Source organism: Cardiocondyla obscurior, linkage group LG04 (genome assembly GCF_019399895.1).
Source record: "Cardiocondyla obscurior isolate alpha-2009 linkage group LG04, Cobs3.1, whole genome shotgun sequence".
NCBI classification, from domain to species: Eukaryota; Metazoa; Arthropoda; class Insecta; order Hymenoptera; family Formicidae; genus Cardiocondyla; species Cardiocondyla obscurior.
This window is the reverse complement of record NC_091867.1, coordinates 1,630,288-1,655,290: the sequence shown is the minus strand read 5'-3', so window position 1 is coordinate 1,655,290 and position 25,003 is coordinate 1,630,288. Positions and strand designations below refer to the sequence as shown.

The following is a 25,003-nucleotide window of genomic DNA, read 5'->3' as shown; positions in this document are numbered from 1 at the left end:
GGGAATTATGTTATTATCCGAGAACAATCGCGTATCGAAGTGAAGGAATTTCATTGAGGTACCTCGTTAATCCGTTCGACAAATAGGAATTCTTCGTCGCGTGGGGAGAGACTCATCAGGTGTAAGTAAAAGATCCCTTTTCAGCGAAACGAGAAAGGTTGTCCGCTATTTTATCGAGTATTCTTCCGCGGAAAGGTTACACTTGACAAAGATAGCGGTGCTGACGTTGCTGGAGAAAAGAAATAGACGTTCATATATATATGTTCGTTAAATTAAATTAGATATATTTGTACCGCCGGCAAAAATAGGTCAAACCCAGCTGCGAGCAATCGCACGCATTGTTCAAAGGTTGTTACGAAACGCCGATAGCACGAGCTAATGAAGTGCACATGGTATTCAATTACGCAAACAACATACTCTAATTAAAAGATTTAAAAAAAAGAAGAAAAAAAAAAGAAAAGAAAAGAAAAACGAGTAAAGACGACTTGCACGGGAGGATATCCCTGATTTATATCACCGCAGGAGCACCGAAGCTTCCGCGGAATCCGTCGCGAAATGAAGAGCATATCTCAGTAATGTATGCCCGGGCTGATACAAATGTCGCGACGCGAAACACGCGTTATACACGCTGCTGATTCTCGAAGAAAGAGTGCTCGCTGCCGCGGTTATTTTTGCACCGGGAAATCTCCTCCGCGGGAGAAAATCTGCAACGGAGGAAGCCAGCCGCCGAGCTGATGCGGTTGGGAAAAAATTATGTCGCGTCGATACGGAGCGCAACGTCTCGAAACGCGGCGCGAGGTAAAGGTAGGAAAACCGAGAGCCCCCGCACGTTGCGTACCGTAGAAAATTATGAGAGAGCGGTGTCAGAATGATTTATCGACTGCGAAACATCCGCGGTGGCTAAAGACACGTGTCACGCGGAGTAAGGCGGACTTGTAATATTAGGGCGAAGTTTGCGACCCCTTTCGGGGGGCACATGCCGTGCGTACATTTCGACACGTAGCACATAGCCAAACGAGATACATAGCCTAACCGACGTACACGACGAAGGGGTGGGAAGGGAGGCTGGGAATATACCACCCTGCGAAAGCCATATTGCATCTGCACATAGACGATGAATTCTCTCGCCTACGCGAAGCGTACGACGTAAAGCTCGCACGCGTGCGTTTATATAACGCGACGGATCGCTATATGCGTTACAGTGAATGCATTTGCATGACGAATAATTAATGAGCTTCCGGAAAACTAATTTTCATTTCGAATGATTGACGCGACGTCCGCCGTACGTGTACTGATTTTCGCCGATGAGCCACGCGAGGTCTCTGCGCGTTTAGTATTCTCGATTTTCGCTACTTGCGCCGGGATTTTTTAAGTCTCGATTGTATACACATATCTGCAACGATATTCAGTTATTTCTTCGAAAAGCACCGCGGAGAAAATATAATATTATTTCTACAAATTCGGCGTTATAAAAATAATTACAACGAACGACCAAAAGCGAGAAAAGAGAGATTCGTTTAGTAATTCAAGATTAAAACAAAACTCGCTGCCGAGAATTCTGCTGGATTGCATGATCAAAGGATTACAAAGTAAAGCCAAGCGGTTCAACGTTTAAAACAGTAAGACGCCGATTCGGTTCAACGACTTTGCGAAATTTACGAAACGTAGAATAGAGATCCATTTCGTTTTCACTCGCTCAGCCGGGGGAGGGGGAAACCCTATTTAAAGCACCCAGTTTTAGTGACGTCTTGAGAATTTTGATTAAGCCGGGAAGAATGAGACACCCTCGTGCCGCGATAAGGAGATAAAGAATTGCTGTTTCCGGCGCGAGAATAATACCGCGCCCGGAAATTCGCAACACTCACGAGCGCGCACTTCTCGAAGGCACCGTCTACGTGCAGTTGCATAGAAATGGAACTGCATTTCAATTCGGACGACATCACGCGAGCGAGGAAACTTCGTCGACTCCTCCAAAGTATCGAGTCGAGATACGTAGCCATTCGCGTGATTCCTAGACACGTTTCCCTTAGAAATTCGCGAGTCCCCGATAAAACCCGGCGCGATTAAACATTTAGACTCGAGCGTTTAAGTCGAACGCGATTTGACTTATTTTTGGCTACGACATCGCCGCTTGGTAATTCAATGAACAATGAAGTATTAATAATAACGAGGTCGTCAAAACGCAACAATTTTCGCCACGGTCTCAAACTTTATTTAGAAAAATGTTCAATTATTGCGCAGAGGTTAATCAATACGGCAAAGTATTTAAAAAAAAGAAAAAAAAATACATGATAATATAATAGATTAGATACAAAAATGTCAAATATTAATAGAGTGCTGAATATTATTTTAGTAATTGATTACAAAAAATAAACGCAAGAACTTAGTAAAATATTTGAAAAATATATGCGGTATGTGTTAGATATTTACGTATTTATTATTTTATACGGAAAGAGAGAGACAAAAAAAAAGAGAGAGAGAGAGAGAGAGAAAGAGAAAAGTCCTATTGTTAACAAAAATTCCGCGGCAAGGTGGTTCGAGGCTCGAGTGATTTCCGACGGAAATGTTAAGCGGACCGCGAAGGCACGTAGGTCGCTGGAATTTCGTTATCTGAACTTTGTACGTGGGTCAGTCCGGATAATCTTCGAACGGATTTTATGGATTGCATCGGAGAAAAAGGATCCGCGCTCGATGTTATGCACGCGTGATTTTCTCTCGATTCGTCAAGCCCGACGCAGAAAGAGAGAGATATATACACGCGCACAAAAATAATCGGTACATGACGTTGCGCACCGATAGGATTTTGCGAGCAAACGTGCACTTTTTTGTTGGTTTAACATCAACAGCCCCGTCTTAAAGCCCTTTCCGTTTGATAGTTTAAATCGTAACCAAATAAAAACGACTTTTGAAACTTCAAACTTTGTGATATTTAACGTTAAAAACGCTCCCAATTCTGTCAAAATTTTATTGTGCCAAAAGATTGTTTTTTCTTTAAATGTTACTCATTTTTTTTTTTTTTTAGTACCGTTAAAACTTTTACAAGAGAGAATTTTTAAATCCCTGATAACAAAGTTATATAATAAAATTTACGGAGACTGCTATTCTTTTTAAATGCGAAAGGGGGAAAAAAAAAGAAGTAAAAGTAATTGCTTTGCGCCTCGTATATACACTTGCTGTTCCCTAGTATTTTTCAAGATTAACTGCAAACAATACAAAAAATTCTATTTACTTTTCAAAACATATATATCTGATAAAAATTGCAAAATAAATTTTTAAAGTCTACTTCCGCCAGGCAATATGTGTTTTTAGTATACATATGGGACACAGTTTACGGCCCGATTTATCGGTCAATTGAGGGACGGAAAAAGGCTTGCTTTTTAACAGGTTTTATCAACCGCAAAAATTCTATAGGTGCTCGATAATCGATGATCCGCAAATAGATACCGCGTAATTCCCGCGCTGATTTATTTCTCGGCATCCCCGGCTCGTAGGCTCCGTTCAACCGTTTGAAACATTTGTTACTCCACTCGCAGCGCCGAAAATCTCTCGCGCGAATGACGACAGAGTGTGTGCGTGCGTGCGCGCCTGTTTATCAACAACTGTTGGATTTTTCCCAGTGACCACGCGTGGACGTTCGACGGCGAAACCGACCACGTAATTGGCGTTACGGTCCGGTCGCGTCGCGGATTCAAAAGAGAGGAAACTCACGGGGAAATAAAACCGATGTTGCCTTTCCCTTTGCATCGCCGGCAGCCGTTGCGAGCTGCAGTGGTATATACTTTTGTGGAAAAAAAAAAAAAAAAAGAGAGAGAGAAAGAGAGAAAAAGAGAGAGAAACGTTATCGTGTAACAAATATTTTTAGCTCTCTTTTTTTTTTTTTCCTCGGCAACACTGGCAAAATGCAACGGAGCGAATAACCGGCGAGAATAAAAATTTGACGTTAATCGCTAATCGTTTTTGTCGTAGTAACATCTATTTCGACGCGAAAGGGGGGAGAAAAAAAATAAAATAGTACTAACGTGGCTCGCGACAAACTTGCACGATTCTCTCTCGAGTTGTAAATCACAATTTATCGCCGATCGGAGTTACGTCGCATTAGATTAACTTCTTTCGGGAATAAACTTCTTTTCGTCATCTCGGGCCCGGCACGAGCCCCCTCGTAAAACGCGAAAAGACGGGGGAGAATGTCGTGATACGAGAAAATGAAGAAAGGATAAAGTGGAGAAAGATGGAAAAGGATCGAGGTGGCCCCAGGGGGACTTTATACTTCGGGGAATGATCTACAATCACTCTTATCTCACACTTATTCTCTCCTACGAAACCTCATTACACTCGTTTCCCCTCGTATACAGAAAAGATACGCACGAGAGAATTAAATTTTATCGTTGATAATTACGGAACATTGAACTTTTATTTGCTCCGTACAAATTCGATACGTCATAATCAAATTTGTTGTTTTTACAACGCGAGTTGTCTTGTTAAATCGATACATTGTCGAAATATTCATCGTTTCGTTATCGGCCTGTTGTTGTAATATAGAAAAAAAAGTCAAAAATAAAAAAAAAAAAGAAAATGATACATGTAACCGAGTTTGAAATAAAAGAATATTGTTTTATTTAAACGACGTGAAAAAAAAAAGATTCGGATTTAAAAGCGACTATTTTGCAATATTTTTATAACCCGTGCGTGTCGTTATTAATGTTACATTCGTCAAAAATGAATTTCTCGCGTAATATTTTCGTCGGCAGCGCGGAATATTAGCCACGGCAGAAAAAAAAACAGAAAAAAAACAGAAAAAAATTGTTATGCAAATTTTCCGGCGGATTGCGCGACGGGACTTGGGCGGCCCAGGCGGAATAAGATTCAAAGTCCTCCTAAAATAGTTTACGCGACGCGCGGCTCAAAGGCACGGACGAGAAAATGACGACAACGAAATTAAACTGCACGTCGGACACAAAGGCAGGCGGCTTTCGAAATGAAGGCACCCCCGTCGGGAGATATGCGCGCGCGAAGATGTCCGCCGAGAACTAAACTAAAATCCGGGATCACACGCGCGTCTACGTCGAATCCGAAAACCACCGCAATATTTTTCGTGACAGGCAAAACGCTAACGCCTAACGTTAATCCCGCCGTGTTACGGTACCGCAGGTGCTCCACTCCGCGTTTGCGTACCGCGATTAATCGCGTTTACGATAACGTATATAAACTGCCGCTTAACGAATCCAATCAAATCTCGCTTTTAACGCGTCGGGCAGGGCCTCTGCCTGCCGAGCGCATCGCCAACGTGGATCGCGTTATTATTTTCTCGTGCTGGAAATGGACAAAAACGCGAAATGGTGGAACTTTTAACGATTAAACGTCAATTTACTACATGTCGCCCGTAACGAGTTTAGCTCTCGCGCGCGCTAATAGACCGGAGGTTACAGTTTCGCACGTTTACCGAATCGACGAGTTAATTTCGCATCGCGAGTTGAAATCGTTGCAACAGAGACTTTTCCTGTGATGGGAATATCACTCTTGAAACAAAAAAAAAAAAGAAAAAAACAGCTCGTCTACGATAAAACAAAAAACGTGTCAGGAACGTACGGTGTCTCGCGAAACGAATTCTACCGAAAGAAGGAAAAAGGAATTAAAATATGCTGGGGGGAAAAAAAAGTCAACCAAAGGAAGGGATCGCGTCGTTTTTCTGAAGTCGGGAGCGCACGTTCCCGAATTTACATTAGCGGAACAGACGTGTCTATCGATTCCCGATCGAGGGCCGTTTGGGCAAAAAAAAAAAAAAAAAAAGAGAGAGAGAGAGAGAAGCGAAATCCGCCGGGGCGGGCAGGGGGTTCTGCGGCGGCGGAATAAATCGGCGGTACGCGACGGCAATCCGGTTAATTGAAATCCAGGTGTTCCACCGCCGTTCGATCTTGCTGCCTGAAATACGGCGACGGCCTGCAGCGGATCGGGCGCGCGGCTCCTCCCTCCAGAGCTAATTGAAATTATTAATTACCGAGATTGATGCGTTGATCCATATCCAGCCCACCCCCTTTCCGCCTCCGACCCGCGGTTTGTAAATCCCGTGGGGTTTGCGCGGATTTCGCGCGATCAGCAATAAAATTTTTCGTGCGGCGCGATGAAATAATGACGCGCGCAGGTATATCCGAAATGGAAACGATCGAATCTCGTGTTTTTCCCGGGGGACGTTATATCGCGCGACGCGCGGCCAAACTGCATGGATTAATTATGGAACTAATCGAACGTTTAATTGTTTCAAGGAGAGCGCGGCGGTGGGAAACGAGTGTCCTCGGTTTGCGATTATCGCGTACCGCGCTCACGAAATACTACCGATATTTATTCGCGTTAAGAGGTAAAATATTACAGGAACAGCGATAGTGAGCAATTAGTTACAAATGAACCGTAATTAGACTTACGCCACGATTCGCGATAGACTGACACGTGCGGCTACACGCCTCCCCCATTACAGCGTTGTTTGCACGCAATTTCCCGACGCGATAATTATCACGCGATAGAATTTCACAGATAACACATGATTTGTATTCGCTCAAACTGTGCTAAAAAAGAAAAAAAAAAGAGTTAACATTGTCGGTGAGGGACGAGGACTTATCCCTCGTGTACCCTCAAACCTGGAAAGAAAGCATGTCGTGGTGAAATGAAAAATCTCTCAATAGCGAGCCTATCGCAGCCTTCGTGTCGCCGTCACGTTGCGAGATATCCACCGCGGAGAATCGATCGATTAACGTAATTGAATCGGGTGAGAAAACACGGAAGTTGCCCGAATGCACTCTCAAACACGTAGCTGGCAGTTTCCCTCCGACGAGGGTCAAGAGAGAGAGAAAGAGAGAAAAGAGAACCCGAGCCTGTCAGCAACAAGCGTGCACTTTTATGAATATTGAAACGCTAAAGTGTGCTACCGAAACGCGTCGTGAGCGGAATTGCATTTTTCGATCCGGGGCAAATAATAAATCGGAACGGCGAGACGTCGTTTCTCATTAGCAAACTGGACGAGAACGAGCCGAGACGAAGTTCGCAATTTCGGTCGAAAAACCCAGCGCGATCCGACGACAGGCGTTGCATTAATACGAGCTCTCCCCGTCGTGCGCACCTACGGAAAACACGGCCAGACTCGCGCGAGTGATCAATAGCCCCCGTTTTTGAAAACGGCGTGTGCCTTTCGAAGCATGGAATATGATGGTGAATGCGCGCGCGAAGAGCGTAATCCACTTCCATTTCCCAAAGAGTAGTAATGAAAATGTGTCGCATGAAAGGTCAAATCGGATTTCCCTGAAAGGCGTACCTTTCACTGATTGACCGAGCTGTAAATGTTTAATTAAGCGAACAGTTCTGCAACCGAGCCAGCTTTTTCCAGACGGAAACCACTTTTCCACGACTAAATATTACGATTTATTAAAAAAAAAGAAAAAAAAAAAAAAAGAAAAAAATGTTATATACAATACATAAATACATACAATGTTAATATCGGGTCAATATAATGTTATATTCGCGAATAAAGTTCTGTTCAATTTAGATAATATTAATATTGCATATCGAGCGTTAAATATTAATTAAAAACGTTTATTCAAAAGCAGATATCTGCCAAAGGGAAGGTAGCACAGTAGTTTATTAAGCGAACAAGCGATATCATTAACGCGCTTCGATATTTCCAACTTTCTCGAAATATATATATATTTAATTATTCCCTTAAATTCGCTAAATATACTTGGGAAGAGATATAACAGTGGCAAAACGAGACCGGGGCCCACCCTAATCGTCATTACACGACCGGCTCAAGAAAGCTGCATTTTCGCAACTATTTTCCGGAGTTGGCGCCGCGCGATAAATAAAGTTTCTCTCTTACCGAATACCTCAAGTCGAGAATCGGCTTATTAATATAACCAGGCTAAATGGTGAATTCCGAGAGCAAAGTTTACGAAGAAGTCGAGCGGTCTGAGCTGTAGTGCGGACGAATAAATCCCGTTAGTGCAATATAACGTTACGAAAACTCCGTTATTTATCGCGAGATAATTACTAATTGGAATGACAATCCCGAAAGCACCGCCAAGTCTTTCGTTCTGTAAAGATTATTAGTTCGTAAGTTCTAGCTAACGCTCAGCGCAATAAATGTTTAATAAATTAATTAAAATCTGAACGATTTGCCGGCCAACTATTTGCACAAAGTCAACAATCGCTAATTGCTTCGCTAATTATAATTTACTGTTAATATTGCCGTGTAGGAAATTTAAATAATACCCGAGTGGAAATTCATCTAACTATTCTGATTTTGAAGCTAATAGTTAAATTGCGAAGATTAAATATATTCCTACCTAGTGACTAATTTGATACTAGCCATAACTTGTAAGGAAGTATGTTATTTAATTCCTATCTAGTAGTTACTTTATAGGATTAAAAAAAAAAGATTGCGTCATTATAAAAAAAAAAAAGAAAAAAAAAATTATCTAATATCCGTCTAGCCATTGTTTAGCGCGAAGCAATGTATTATAGCGAGACGATTATTACTGATGAATAACGAGCTAGAAAAGGTAGATATCTAAACGTTTTTCGCCGTGTATTACTGCGCTTGCTGACTTATGCCAACGCGCGCTCGGTTGCCGTGGCCGCTGACCTCCGGGCCCACTAGCCGCCCGCGCCGCAAGCACGTGCGTGTGTTTACATCGACCGGTGGCTATCACGCTGTACACGGTCCAACTGGTGGAGGACGCGCGGGCGGCGGGACCCAGCTGGCCCGGCGGATTCGGCGGTCGAGCACGCGTTGGCATAGATCAGCACGCGGCGAAAAACGAGATATCTTGCTTTTCTTTCTAGCTATCAGTCAGTAAAAAATGTCTAGTATCTAAATGTTTTGAGTGTATTTTTGGCTCAGTGCTGGGCAGTTTTGCTGTCCAGCTACACCACTACAAAATAAATCACATATTCGATAACTAGTCAGTAAATAACAGTTAGGCTTATTTTTCACTCGGGTAATTTTGTATTTTTTTTTTAATTATATTTTAATTACTTTAAAGTAAAAGTAAAAAAAAGAAATTTAAAAAAGTAAAAGAAAAATCAACAAATATCATCGAGAAAAAATGTAGATGAAGTGACTGATATTTTTCGATATGGCAAGTAACGATCAATTTCGAGGTTTCTGAGAAAAAAAAAAAAAAAAAAACTCATGTATATTCGTTCGAGCTAAAGTCTGCGCCACCCAAGTATGCTCGTGATACGGATCGCTAACAATTAACGTGTTTTAATTTTCCTTCACTCCGTGCAGCGAACAAAACCGGACGGACGGTCGTGGAAAAGTGCAAATTTCTCGCGACCACATCGGAAAACAAACTAACGGCATGCCCTTCCCCTGTTAATGTGTAACGAAGTTTACTCGCGTCGAGAGATTTTGCGGGTTACCCGGCTGGAATATTTACGAGACAGTGAACAGAATTAATTATCCGCGGACAATTTCTAAAGTCCCAGGTATGGCGGCAGACGTGTTGACCGAAAAAAAAAGAGAGAAACAAAAAAAAATTCGCGCAAGAGAAGACTCGAAATTGTTCGCTCGGCAATTCGAACAGACGAAATGCAATTTCGTTTCCGCAAATGCGCAATGAAGTTACGAAGTATTCCAACGAGGGACGTTCGAACGGCCTGATTTTATTTTCATTGAGATTTCCTCGCGTTTGCACTTTCGTTTAATCGACGGAACTTCAATTTTTCTCATTTTTGCCGCTCAGTTTCGCTCGCGAAAACCGCCGAAATGAGTGTTAAAGAAACTCGGGAATTTTTTTTTATTTTTCACCGTGTCAGTTGCGAAACGTCAAAACTGCGAAGCGGCTAGACATGTCCTGCGCACGAAAAAAAAAAAAAAATCAACAACGCGGCGGAATGGACTCGCGTTATCTTCGGCTTTTCTTTGTTCGTTATTTCACCGAGTACGATTCGTCGAGCAAAGCGAAAAGTGAGTGGTAAGAAAAACCGAAGTTGCCCGCCGCGTGTCACAAGTTGGAAACTGAAAGCAACTTCATTCCCACAAACGCTTTGGCCGAGACCTGGTAAATGAAGTTCCACCTGGACTTCCGGGCACTACGAATCGCGAGAACCTGGGAAACGCCTGTAAATTGAGAACGAAGAAAGTTTACGGACAAGCTCGTCGGGATGTTTACGTGTAACTAGGAAAATTTATCGTCCCTCGTTACATTCTTTCATAGGAAACCGCTCGCGTTGCCATATAAAATAGCATTACGAGCTCGTTAAGCGATCCTTCATTCAAGATAAAGTGTATATCATATTTTGCGATCCAAAGACGTAAAATTATGCGAACATTGTCGTTTATCCTAACCAACATTTAAAGAGCCGTTGCACCTCGTAATGTTTTATCGTACAATTTCGCAGAAAGCCATTTTTAATTAATAATAAAAAAGCGATCGACGAGGGGCATCAATGTAGATTCTTTTCTTTTAATAAGTCCTAAATTACGTTCCTCGCGGTTCTGACCTACTCCAGAGAAGGCGCACGTGCGCCCGACGGTAATTATCGGCCGTTTAATTGACATCTCGTACGATAAATTGGACGGCCGAAGTCAGCCCGAATCGAAATTCGATAACGCTCTTCGATGGCCGACATATAATTTCATTTCGGCTGGTGATCCCTCGATCATCGCAAATTATTCCGGTAACCCCCCGACTCGTCATTAATCTCGTTCGTTATCGCGAACAGTTCGCCGAATTGTTCCCGTCCTGATCGTCGAATAATAACTCGATTAGACCATCTTCTCGTTTATAAATCAATCGGCCGATCAAACATTTATTTTTATAAGGCTGAAATACCGACGTGAAATCTCACGTCCTGAAAAATAAATCAATTTTAAACCGTATCACTTGCGCCTCGTGCATCTTCGTTACTTTCCAGTGATTTTACACGCGTCGATATTTCGATATAAATTGTATAACATTCGTTGCTCGTAACTCCCACATTTTTTTTTTCTCCGAGTGCATTTTATTTTATTTCATTTTATTTTTTTATGCCGACGTCACTTTATCAATTTGATGAAATTGATCTCGAAATTAAGAACGACATTTTTCGGATAATATCGACCCGCGTCAGTTTACAGAACTGAATGCTCCCGGCACAATGACCGACGTGTGTCATTTTTCCCTTTCCTCACCGATATCGTGACGTACTAGATATTAATTATCGGTTACCGTTTGCGAGCTATCCTTGCGTGATAACGACTAGTTGCGCAAGCTGCCTCGTGCAGGGTGCAGACGCACTTGAGATGCATCGTTCGTTAAGCAATTATCACGGACGTTAGTCCGACCGGATAACAGCGAGCCAGATGTCAAGTTCAGACTAATCGTTCAATTAATGTGTCTTGAGCACGGTCACGGTCCCTCGCTCGGTTACACTCGGCCTGCGTCAATTTTTTTTTTTTTCTTTTTTTCTTTTCCATACAACTGAAGTCGACGAAGCTGCATATGTCGGCTCGTACGTGCAAGCGATCCCGGATCTAACGTGTCGCCTCGTGTAATATCGGTAATATCACGTATATAGCTTTCGTGTAACGCGGTTTCTTCCCTCGTTGATAACGTTTTCACGTTCTCGGTACACATCGTAAAACACCGTACGATCCGGGAGATCCAAAAGAGCGCGAAATTAGATTGAAGTCCGAAGAAGCTTATTTTTCCACACTGTAACGAGCTTTCTTTAAGATCGGAATTGTTTTCTCCGTTTCTTTTGTTTCCTGCCTTCTCTTTGTCGTACAAATTGAATTGCGCAGCACCGCGGAAGATTTTGCGAGCTTATCGACAATCAATTTGCAACACGTACAGAAAAAGAGCTGACATATCAGAAGCATCCGCGTTTTCTTAACAACTATCTAGTATCGTTTCGAAATCAGATTAAATAAATTACTCTTAAAAACTGATTGTTCCATTATCACCCACTATTACGTCTATTCTCGCTTTATTCAACTGGCTATAAATAAATTACGATAATCGAATAAAATTTCCTATCGACGGTCCTTCGATTAAATTAATTATAATAGTTTAAAAAAAAAAAAAAAAGGACCTGAAATGCTTATAAATTAAATTAAATCAATAAATTAAATAAAAAAAAAATTAGTTTGAACATGTTTATTCGATAAGCTTTGCTTTACATTCGTACGCATTTTACAGCAATGTATCGATTATTCAGCGAAAAAACGAAGCGAACAAAATGAAACGCAAAGAATCCCACGGAGAAACTCATCCCGGCGTCCAGCTATTATTATAATTTACGGTCGTCCGAGTCGGTTCGCGATATTATGCTTAGCATAGGCGACTCTTTCGGGCTCGTGAATAATACCGATGAGACGGTACTCGTGACAATATTGGGAGACGCGGTAATTCGGGCGCCCGCGTCCTTCTTTTCGCTCGCAGGAGCCAGGCAGTTCTTATTATCAACACGACGGCGAGTTTCGTCGCGTGAAACTTCGGGAACGAAAGTAAGTCGTCTTTCCCGTTGTACAGGGGTCTTAAGCCCCGAGTATCGCACCTTAAGGACCCGCGGAGTAGTTTCTCCGTTTCCTCGAGTACGATCCTTCTCCGGTCGAGTAATCCTGTTAACCTCCCTCGTCTAAGATCTCTCGGCTGCGAAGAGAGAAGAAAAAAAAAAAGAGAAAAAGGAAACACAATCCAACCGGTAACGACTTGTTCGATAAATTTTATCGAACGCTTCTCCGCTTCGTTATTTTACTTTCCTCTCCCGCGACTCTCAATCACCGGTCATCTACCTTCGTAATTCGCGCGACATACTGCGCGACGTAAAATATTTAAAAAATGAGACTCTTAATCCCGGCAGTATTTATTAAACTCGAATTGACGTTCCATTATTTGCATATCAGTGCTCGTATAAATATTCATGAGGTTAAAAGCTCTCCCTACGTGTACCGCGTTACCGAGACGAAGACACGCTGCGTTTCGTGGCGTTTAAAAACAAAAATTACGAGTCATTTGCATATCTGTTTTTGTACGTCCATAAAGATACGACGGTTTTTACACAAATTAAAAAAAAAAAAAAAAAAAAGGAAAAAGAGAGAGACACTTAGTTCTCGCTAGAGTGCATATCACTCTCTAACTGCGGGATATGAATGCTTTTTATGACGTATCCGGCGCGTACGTTCGCGAAGATATGATCCCTCTGGACTTTTTCAATATCCGAGTAAGTGAAATGACATTGCGGCGGAAATTATGAAAAATGGCGCGCACGTGGCGGGTTCGACGGCGTACAACGAGACGCCAAGTACGTACGTCGCTGCTTTTAATTCCGTCTCGTTCGCCGCGTTATCAAAGACGTCACCGCCCTCGTTTACGTACAAAAGCAGTCGCCTTAAATGGGCGCGCTTTGTCGCGTATCACGTTGAGAAATGTTACACCTTTGCCGGGAAAATTGAACGGTGTCGCGAGGGGGGTGGGTTATAAGCAGCCACGTTCGAGCCCGCAAATGCCCTTTCTTCAGCGCCAAATTGAACGTTTCATGAGACGGGTCCGTCTCCCCGTGCTCTCTCACCTGAGAGCATCGCCGTTTTTCTCCCGTTTATCTTTGACGTCGCGTAAAAGTTAAGTCTCATACATACAAATCGGGTTCCACGCCCGTTCCGGCACACACGCGGTGTAATCTGATACCTCGCCGCCCGTAACGCCCTGCTCCGTCAACTTTACATTTTTACGTAATTCATCCACTTAGCGCACCCGTGCCATTCTTATCCGTCCCGCCGCGAACTCACGAATTATTCCATTTCCGTCAAATTAAAAAAAAATGTATGCAGATCAGTCACTTCCCGCGATACGTTGCAACAGAAAATTGGAAATAAAAACGATTGAAAAATTATTACTTGTCCGGCGAACAATGCACGTTGATGATAAATATTAAAATATTAAATATCGCGAGGGTCGCGCGGACAATATTACATTTTTGGCTGCCAAGCAATTTAATAAATTACACGAGAATTTCGAGCGCGGCTGCCCCGCGCAATCGCAGAAACGTGTGCCGGCTTGGCATCCGGATCGCGTTAGCTCGCATGTAATTAGGAGTGGCTTACAACGGCTTTGCCGCAAAATTTATATGCATACGTATGTGCATATCGATAATAAAGCGTATACATACGTTGCAAGGTATATCGACGTGTTATCGCTAAATGCGAATGCAATTATCGCAAGTGACGACGATAAAACTGGCGGTTCGACGAGCCGATTGACGAGATCGACAATGACCGTCAATTCCGTCAAACAATATGTTTGAAATCGCACGTGATTACGATGATTCGATGTCACCTACGCGGCGGTTGAATTGATTAACGCCGTACGCGCTCCGCGCTCCACGGCATGCGTGATTAATTTCATCAGAATCCGCAATCGAAAGTCAATTGAAGTAACAAATGACGTTTAGATTTTAATAAACCCCGTGATTAGCTATTTACAGGGAATAGCTTGGTTCCGCATTCGTTTCCACGAGCACAGTTGAGAGTCGCGATGAGAATTACAACCCACAAACGCAAATTGTACATCCGTGAAACGTCGCATAAAATATATATATATAAAAAAGCGCTTTGACGTTTTATTGACTGACGTGATTTCCCGAATACGAGCACGGAAAGTTCGATAGAATGCATTTCGATATTTCAATGGGAAATCCTGTGACTGCCGCAAATAAACTTAGCCTTAAATCAATGCCTGCAAATAGGATCTTCCCGACAAACTCAAAAACATGCGGCTCGATACGTGCGCGGTGGTGAGACTTGTAATTGAACGCCGGCCGGATGAAAATCAATATTGAAACACGGGATAACGACAATCCGATACAAACAACGGGAATATTTCTCTAAAGAAAAAGAAAGAGAGAGAAAGAGAAAAAAAAGTAACGCGCGTGTACTTGAACGGCGCCCCGATAAGCTACATACCTCGATAAATTATGGAAAAAATGCATATATCAGAAGATCCGCCGTACGATCATTATTAGTTTTTTTTTTTACCCTTTTTTTTGGCGTAATAGAGGGGAAGGAATTCGTTTAATAAAAATTCTTTTCCACCCCGGCATATTCACTATGTAAAAATATATAAAAATGGAAAATGCAAGTATATAATGGCATGGAATTACATCGCAAAATGTTTTAGACTGAAAGCAAAAAGAATTTTTCGATTCGGGTTGTCAACGGGAATTTTTCAAAGATCGGCCTAACTGACGGCTTTCGCTAAAAAAAAAGAAAAAAAAATAAAAAAGCTTTTCGTAAAGCTCCTGTTTACTTGACCTAAATAATCGGCCGACAATAGGGATCGATCCCCATACCGCGTCGCTTTTATCAGTCGGAGATTTTCAACGTGATCACCACCGGGTCTTCTCCGACTGGAATAATCTCTTTTGAATGGCGTAAGCCAATTTTCTCTAACGCAATCGCGTTCGATCTACAACGAGGCTGCGGACAGCGCGCCATATCGGGGGGAGATTTTTTTTTTTAATGTTCACTTGTAAAACGCAGCACTTTTCGTAAAAAATTTCCTTTCCGAAAAACTGGCGGGGACCTCTCGTAATGTTTTCGAGTCGAACGCGCGGATATTATCCTCGGCCGGGCAGAGGTGGAGGCTTTTCCGCGCGCGCTTGATACGGCTACGAAGTCAGTTGGAGTTTCCGGCTTGACTAAAACGAATCGTCTGTCCATCACCCGTCGGGAAAATAGAGCACTCCGGCGGATGCGGAGGCGAGAGAGCTCGGTGCATCCCCGCGGCGACGAGAAAAACGAATTGCGCGGACAATCACCGGGCAATGAGACGTCGGGAAAAACCGCGCGCGGAACGCGACGCGATAACCGAAAGAAACGCGGGTTTCCCTACTCGGGAAATCGATACTTGACGGTATCCGTCTGACAACGCTCTCTTTTTCGCCGTCGATCGCGTGCCATTCTCGCGAAAAGTTGAAAAAAAAAAAAATAAAAAAAAGGAGGACAGAAACGCGCGGTCGAAAGGTAACGCCGAGGGGGAGGAAGGGCGATCACGGGGAAAAGGTTGGGGAAACGGGGGTGCGAGGAAAATAGCGTGCAAATGGAAAATTGTGATCGGACGATTCGACGACGCGACGCGATGCACTCGAAACTACGAGGGTGCTCGCTCGTTCGTTTTAATGAAAGCAGTCGAATGGAAATTGCGATTGCGTTCCACTTCGGTAATTACAATTATTACGCCGGACATTAATTAGCTGCGTACGATTTTAATAACATTTTTAATTAATCGCGCGACGCAGTACATACCTACCTACAAGTTGCCACGCGTGCGAAACGCTTAGGCCCAACAAAGCGATAAAATTATATGCGCGGGTTATTATTAATTTGTCCCGTACCAATGCATTTGTTGCGAGCCAGTAACCAGCGAAACGTAGTAAAAAAATTTTCCCTTGAATCTTAAACTGCATTTGATCGCGCGACATGTGCATTTTCCGTATTTTTAATCCTTTCTGAAACTCCAACGGAATCAAGCGTATTTATATTTTAAATAAAGAGATTTATGAGGATTCAACCTTTCGCAAATTCCGAATTGTCGTTTAATCCATCAGCTCGAAGCTGTTTCCGTGCAACGACGAACGCGAGAGTGAAATAGAGGAGAGAGAGAAAATGCGTGCGCTTTGTAATAATAATGCCGGATTTATACGCGTCTAGCAGCATCGACGCATTAATCTCTCGCGAGTAAAACCTCCGCGATTTGCCGGTCGCGGCAGCGAGCCGGCAGGTATTAACGTACGTGACTAATGAGTTTATTTAACTGCGCGGCGACAATCGGGCGAGAGGGTGTAATTCACGGGATATATTCGAGTTTGAAGAGCGATCGCAATCATGCGACATACGCCCCGCGGTGCACGCGTCCGTTTGTTTCCTCGCGTCGCAATCGCGAGCAGGTAATTTCCTGCCGGCGCCGTCGCACGTCGTTCGCCGTTTCATAAGACGGTAAGCTACGTGGGCCGTGGGGGTGTTACCTCCGAATGTGTAACGCGAAAGGGAAGTTTCATGAAATTTATCGAACTAATTCCAGAGCGAGGGAGTTACACGCATCGCGAGTACCTACATCGGAGCCCTCGGGGACACCCTGCGTCGACGACGAGGTTGCTTTCGGGCGTAAACGCGTTGTGAACCATACGCGAAAAATCGACGGGAAGAGAAAAAGAAAAAAAAAACACTCGCTGCCTAATTAAAATATTCATATACAACGAAGATATAATAGAAAGTATATTTCAACAAAAATATAAGCGAAAAAGTGCACGTTTGTATTATTCGGCGACGGCGGCCTCTCGGGACCCTCCGTGGGTCTCTCGGTCCGCGTATTCGTTATATTTGCAATTAAATTGTAACTTCCGCAATTTCACATTTCAAGGAACGCCGGATGCGCCGCGCGGCTAAACGAGAATGACCCGCGGGCGCGGTAAGTATAACATGCAAATCGGAAATGCAGAAACAAGCCGGATGGGGAAATTTTGTTTTCCTTCTTATCCGCGAACGTCCATTCCGCGTAATGCTCTCCCGCGGGAACTTGGGAGGACTACAGTCGGCGGGAAAAAAAGAAGGGCGGAGAGGGAAGGGCCGGGGGAAGAGGGGTGGCAATTGTAACCTACTTCCGTTCCTTTTGTCGCGCCGCTGCAACGTGCGCTTTCTCGTACGAGAGGCATTTTCCACTTGCCGTTCCGCCGGTCGGTCACATACGTCCGTTTGGACCGCATGGGACCTCCGCTCGACTTGCCGAGTCCCCGATTCAATTAGCGATAAGTTATCCGAGATGGAAGAACCCCCGAGGTCTTTCCGGGCGCCCGGTAAAACTTTCGCGAGAAAAAGCCGAAAGACGGCGAGAAACGGCGGCGCGCGCGATGCGCGCGGTACACGCCGGAACGATGTTCTCGGATGCTTATTCGATCTGACGAAAGTGGAACGCGATCGAAGCCCCGGCAGCCCGTTTTCTATTATCGCGGAATTTTCGTTCTCTCCGGATCCCCATGTTCATGTGAAAACGCGCTTTCATCCGATCCGACGACGACGATGTCACGCATCGCGGGCTTTTTCGGTGCCCAGCCCTCTCCCTCTCTTTCTCTCTCTCTTTCGCTTTCGGAACTACAGTCTTCGACTTAACGTCTGAAACAGCGAGATAAGCGCGAAACGAGTATCAGACTCTCTAAGCACAAGACAGCGCTTGTCGTATACCTCTATCAGAAAAGAAAACAAAACGAGACGCGAAATAACATTTTCTTCCTCGGGAAGATCTGACGGAGGGGAAAGCTTCCCTCGACAGACCGTCTGGGCGAAAAAAGACGTGTCGCGTTAACGTGCCACTATAACCTTCGTCCGTTATACCTTTCATCGTACGCGAACATATCCGATATCGGGCGGGGCAAAGTCGTCTCCGTAAAGGAGCATTTTTCCGCCGGCTTCTCTTTAATACTTGGAAAAGGTTAAAACAATGAGAAACGAAGAGAATGGCTCGCAAATGAGACGGAAATTGTAAGAAATTCAAGATGTAAAACCGTGATCGCGGTAAGAAAAATACCATTAGCATATTCTTATAGAGTATCGTAATTGAAATCAATGCCGTTGTCGAAATATCGTCGCTCGATGATCTGATTAAAATGCATGGAATTTCAAAAATCTCGCCCAACTTTTATTGCAACGATAAATCTCGAAATGTAAAGCGCAGCGCTTTTACTTCCAAATAAATTAAAACAAAAAAAAAAAAAAATTTGAGCGTTTAATAAAAAAAATAAAATACAATAAAATAAAATAATAAAAAACAAACAGCATTAATTACGATATTCTAATGCTCGTATGTATGCGCATTTAAATAATGCTCGATTTTCTGCGACCAAACTACCGCGGATACGACAAAACGAAAAAAGAAATAAATTAAAGCGGAGCACATCGAAGGTAACTCTTTCGCGAACAGATTCAGTTCGTGTTTCCGAAGGGGGGAGGGGAAAAAAGAACGACCGCTTCTATTCCGTTCGTCCCTCGGTTCTTGTCTTCGCGATATAAGAGTGTTCCAGATACGTCTCGAAATATGCTACGTAAAATGACCTCGTTGAAACGTCGTCGAATCGTTGAATTCTTGTCGGTACCGCAGTCCCGTTTTCCTCGCCCGTACAAATCACGCGCGGTTTTAAACACGGCACTTTTTATTTGGGTAAATTGTTTCGCAAATAACGATCGCCCGGTCTAAGTAAGAGAGGAAGATTGAAATACACATCGTTCGTCAAACGACATTTTATCAATAATGCAAAAGCGCGCAGTTTCGTTCGGGAATCAATGACCAAAATCCTGTCAATGAGATAAATCGTATATCGACGTAACAAAGAAAGGTGACATATTTTGTCGATATCGCCATTAATATTACTAATGTAATATTAGCGGAAACGTTGTTTCGTTATTATCTCGCGTACGGGATACCGTTTAAGGACCACAGCGACTGTATCAATTATTTGCCGTAATAAATGCAGAGTATTATCCGAGCGAATGTTCGCCGGAGCAGATAAAGATAGTCGTCCCGCGTGCATTGTGCGCTCTGCCGTAACAGTAATTGAACTCGTAAGAACTCGTAAAAATTTATACGAGAGAGAAAGAGAGAGAGAGAGAGAGAGAGAGAGAGAGAGAGAGAGAGAGAGAGAGAGAGAAAAAGAGCCGAAGGGATCGACTTTCCTTGCGGTGAAATAATTTGAAAGTATCGTCGAAACGAACGCGCACAATTGCGGCATGATGAGGGTAATGTAAATGGCGTAGTGCAAAATTTTTGAAAGAGATAAGAAAAGATATCCTTCTCGGAAAACGACGATGCCATTAGAGCGGCCGTATTCAATCGTTACGTTACTTCGCGATATTAGGGTACGAGAGAAGCGAAAGAGAGAAAAAAAACCAAAAAAAGAAAAGGAGAAGTATACACCGCAAAGAGGTCCGACCTGTTTCCATTTTCTTTGTCGCGCGGACCGAGCCGACGATGCTTCGTCCTCAAGAGCCATTTCCCGGCTATTCCGTCCGACGATTGCTTGCATGTGGGACGTAGAAAACTCGCCTTTTACGTCGTCGTATCGCGGATACACGCTCGCATAAAGCTTACAGCCGGTGCCGATTTCGCGGTCGTTCCCTGGATGCAGAGCGAGAGGGGGAGAGAAAAGTTTCGATCTGAAATTGCGCCAAGTACGAGTTAGTCTCGTTGCCCCCGCAGTGGATCCATCGGCATGAAAGTTTCACGGTTGATGCGAACGGCAGGCAAGCATATTTCGCGAAACAAAGTGCAACGCGCGGCCGGAGGGGACGAAAATCGGGAGACCACCCCGGACAAAAAAAAACGTTCAATAGTTGCTACGTGTTCATTGAAAAAAAAAGGAAGAAATCAAACTTAGCCCTTCGTCCACTCTTAACGTTTGTAAATTGAGGGCAGGGAGTTGTACTTTTTCGATAAAGTTCCAACTTTGAAAATTTGATTTGCCGGGGAAAAGATTCTTTGGATCGAAGTCGGTGTTAGTGCGAATTCGCGTGCTTCTCGGTGTCATTTCGAAAGGGAGGGAAAAAAAAAGTAAAATAAAATAAGACCGATATTGTGCCCCGGTTTTCTACAATCTTTTCTGGCGCATCTCTCATTAAATTTTGCCAAGATTACTAGAACGAGATGAACAGCGGAGTAACTAAGAGTTCGTCAGTTTTCTGGAGAGTAATATATCGCGTGGCTGTATCGAAATTCTATTATAAGAGCCCCGATGCAAGCACGAGACTTCTATCTCAAGGACTCGCACAAAATTAGAAGGAACGAACTTTAATTAACACGCGCCGGTATAAGCTTCACCGTGCACGTCGCAACAGCACTTCGCCGAAGCTCTTATTGCAACTTCGCAATTTTCTTAAACAACGCAAAAGGAAAACTGTTGCGTGCTTGATATAAATTAAAGGCACTTTTAGTAATCATAGATTTAAATTCGAGTATTATATTTTACATGTAATTTCACGTCGACAATATACGGCATCTTTCATTTAGCTATTGCTTTTAATTTTTTTATTATTTTTTTTTTAATATCATAATTTAAAATATTTTATAATTCTTTGTTTTATTTGCTATTTAAAATTAATCTTAATTGAAATTAATAAACGAGTAAAAAAACGAAGTAGCGTTACTAAATATTTGGAAAAAGGCATTTTTATCACGATTCGAAGGGGCCAGTGCTCAAAGAAGAGCGACAGCTGCACATTTCATTTCTCTAATCCTATTTTCCCGAACTGACGATAACGGATCGACACTTCATTCTCGTAGTACGGTGGCACCAATCGCGGACGGTTCACTTCGCCTGGTTAATTTAATACCCTATTTTATCGCCCGCTTATTGCGTCGCTCGTAAAGGGATAGCATTCTAGTACGTTGCGTAAGCCGTTCTCCGAGATTTAATTACATTATTGATGATAAAATTTACTCCGTTAACGTATTGAGAAATTGAAATTACTGAGAGACAATTTTATTGCCACTAAAAAAAGAAAAAGGAAAAAAAAAATCCACGCTTCAAGTTGTTCGTAAAAGAGAAAAAATCGTGAGAAATAATATTCTATTTAAAAAAGTTGATTATAACACGTTAAATTGTGTAGAGGCGAGAGAAAGAGAGAGAGAAAGACGAACAGGTAGCCGGGGGAAGAGGGGGAAGGGGTGGTGAGCGGCGTACGTGCCGCGCGCGAGCTACGTTCCCCCACTATCCCCACTCTCGCTCTGTCCTTCTCGAACGGCCGAACGAAACGTATATACGCAGCACGTGCTCCGTACGTATTAAAGATCCACGTACAATCGACGGGCCAGAGGCACATTATCAGGCATGGACTACCTTCCCTCATTAACTGTGCGTACCGGCGACTACATATTTTCGATACAAAGTAAGTGAAAACCACGTGCATGCGTATATTAAACTCGTGTGTCTTTGCCGTGAACGGAGCATTGGCGAGTACAGTCGGGCTTGAGGGATAGAGGGTTTAGATCGACGAGTCCGTTATAGATTTGGTGGATAGATAGATTCATTCGTGGTGTAGGAATGCAAAGTGTGGAAAATTCTATTAGCGTATTTTTATAGTTACGTTGTGACTGAGAGTAGAGGTCGGTCACGCGCGCGGCGTACACATCTCGCGCAGTAATCACGTGCAACATAAGTATGTGCCGGCCGGTCAGCTGCCGTACGTAAGTAAAAATACTAGCTGATGCGAGCTGATCTTCGCGTTCGATACCGTGTACGTATCGGATATCTGTGAAGTGAATACTTCACATAGAATAGTTGTAATTACTTGTAACGCAACACGATTAATTTTCAACTTTGCTAACTAATATAACTTTTTTTGTTTCAGATGAAAGACCTTCGTCCAAGGAGCACCAACCTGACATCCTGGGTGAAGTGACCAGTTCTGAGAGGAGGAGGAGAGCCTAGGAAGGGCATCGGGCACCGGCGGAGCAACCCATAGGTAAGAATCAATTATTTTTTATGCTGCCGTTTTTAAAACTTAATTTTGTGATATTTAATTAAAAAATTAAAGGCGCGTAAAATCTCTTTTTTTGTTTTTAAATAATTATTCAGATTATATATTGAGAATAATTATCTACAATTTAATTTTTTTCATTTATTTGTTACAGATCATCTTTACCAGCACTCCGCCGCCAGCATACGTAGGTCGCATGTTTTTTTTTATAGTATCTATTTTAATTATAAGCATTTCGGGTGGGCCAAAATTTGTATACTTATACCCGCGGCACAATTATATTAGTACATAATATAAAATAAATATTTAATAAAATAAAATATTAATACATCGCGCCGGTGATTTAAAGTAAAAAAAAACTTATAAAATAATATAAATAAAATAAAAAAAGAATTTGGTTAATTTTTATATTTTGTCCTAATTTGAATTTCACATGTCGATGTAAATTCCATATATTCGTATAGAATTTACGTTGATAGTATTACAGCTCAGCACTTCTTTGGATTTTTATCTGAGCGAAATAAGAATTCTGCTTAGATAAAAATCCGAAGGAGAGAAGTATCGTACGCCGAAATTATACAAATACGAACCGGAGTTCGTCGGTCGCTTCAGGAATTCGGCAAAGTATATCGGGGCGTTATTCTTTCATATAAAAATTTTAAAACGGGAGTGCCATGGACTATCGCGCGAAAGTGTTAAATAAAAAAATTAATTCTCGCGACAATTAATTAATCGGGCGCGTTCGCGAGTTTCCAGTGCGCGGAAGGATGGCTCGTCACGTCCCATCTGAGAGGATGAGCAGGCCCACCAGGAGGCATCATGCATCGGCGGAGCAACTTATAGGTAAGCATGAATATTTTAAAATAAAATCTTTATAAAAAAAAAAAACTTTACCTTTTTTTTTTATTAATTTAATAAACTGAATTTCATGTCTACATTAATATTTTTCTTTATGTTACAGCCACCGCCTGAATTCTACAACTCCGCTGATGCTCATGCAGATTGGTGAGTCGCATGTTTTTTTTTTTCTTTTCGTAGTTTGTAATTGGGGTCTTTCAAAAAAATAGCGCGCGCATAATTTTTTTTAGTATTAAAAAAAAACATATAAAAATAAAAAGTAAAATTTTCTAATATCTGCCGATGCTAATTAAAATAAAAAATTATTTAGCAAAAGATAATAAAAAAAATCTTTAATTTATAATATAATTGAGAATATATTTCGTCAAGTCGTTAAACCTATTAGTTGTAGTAAATTAGCGTACAACGGTAGATTTCATTTCGGACATCGCTCGCTCAATTACGAAGTTACTAATTAAGAAGCCTTTTTGCCGGCAAATTACAATGTTAGAGACGGTTAGAGGCCCGTGAGGGCGAGTTTTGGCCCGAGCCTTCAACGATCCCCTTTAGGGCGATCTGCGCCATTCCGTTCATTATGCTTAAGATAACGACCATCGCGGAATGCGCCCGATTCAACGGGCCACTGTATTTCAACGACATATAAAGGCACGTCCGCGTACACATACACGGGCGTACGTGCACGTGCACAAACCTACGAGTCTGTAAATGATGCAGAGGGAGAGAAGCCAAATCGGGAGCGAGAGAAGTTCGGTTCGATTTCGAGGGGAATTTCAGCTCTCTATGGCTAAGATCTTCGCGCAAGATGAAAGATGAAGTAATTAACGATAAAAATTTTCCAAACTATGAAACCAATTCCGCGTTGAAGCGATTGTAGAGTTTACATCGTGCACTTGCTTCATCGAATACCGATCGATATGTACAAAATTGCTAGGCGCCGAAAATCTTTTCTTCACAAATTTAGGTTTTATATAAAATTTATCTTCCGAGAGATATAGAGAAGGAGCAAAATTCGATTTTCAAACTTTCTATGAAAACGTCGTTATGTTAATAATCCTTGCCACAAGCGAAATATCAGCTGTGATAGAAGTATCGAAAAGAGTTTTCATTATTCGTGTATAATGTAGCTTTTTTTTAACAAAAACTTTCTACAGAAATCACTTTTGCCGTCTAGTTGCGCGGCTTCGTTGCTCTTCGAAGAATTTCAAGTTCTTCTTTTGCTTTCTCAAGTCGGTAGAAAAAAAAAAAAAAATAAAAAATAAAGAAAGAAAGAAAGAGCAGAAGCCGTACCGAGGCTAAGTTACCGAGCCGAAGCAACAGTTTCCGCGAATAGTGGCCAGAGCGCGAGCCAAACTTTAATACGGCAATTAAAAAGTGCAGATTATAATTTTCAATCGCGAAATCGATGAGTTCCCGACTACGCTCAAGGCGAATAATATATAATTTTGTCGCAACGATCACCATTTTCCTTCAGAATCGTCGATTTAACAATAAATACATTTTAATTGATTGGAAAGGTATCACCTTAAAAACCGCGACGACGGGAGGGTGCGCAATCACGCGAAATGGACGAAGACACGTGCGGAACTTATTAAATTTATTAGGACCGATATTTATGCGGCGCATGAAGTTCTCCGCCTCGCGATTTACGGCTCCCGA

The 25,003-nt window shown here is 42.5% G+C and overlaps 1 protein-coding gene across 1 annotated transcript in view; it reads right to left on the bottom strand.

Annotated features, from left to right (window-relative positions):
* The window catches only part of Dnr1 (defense repressor 1), a 137,253-nt gene that overhangs the window by 49,100 nt on the left and 63,150 nt on the right, over nt 1-25,003 (bottom strand). The window lies entirely within an intron of this gene.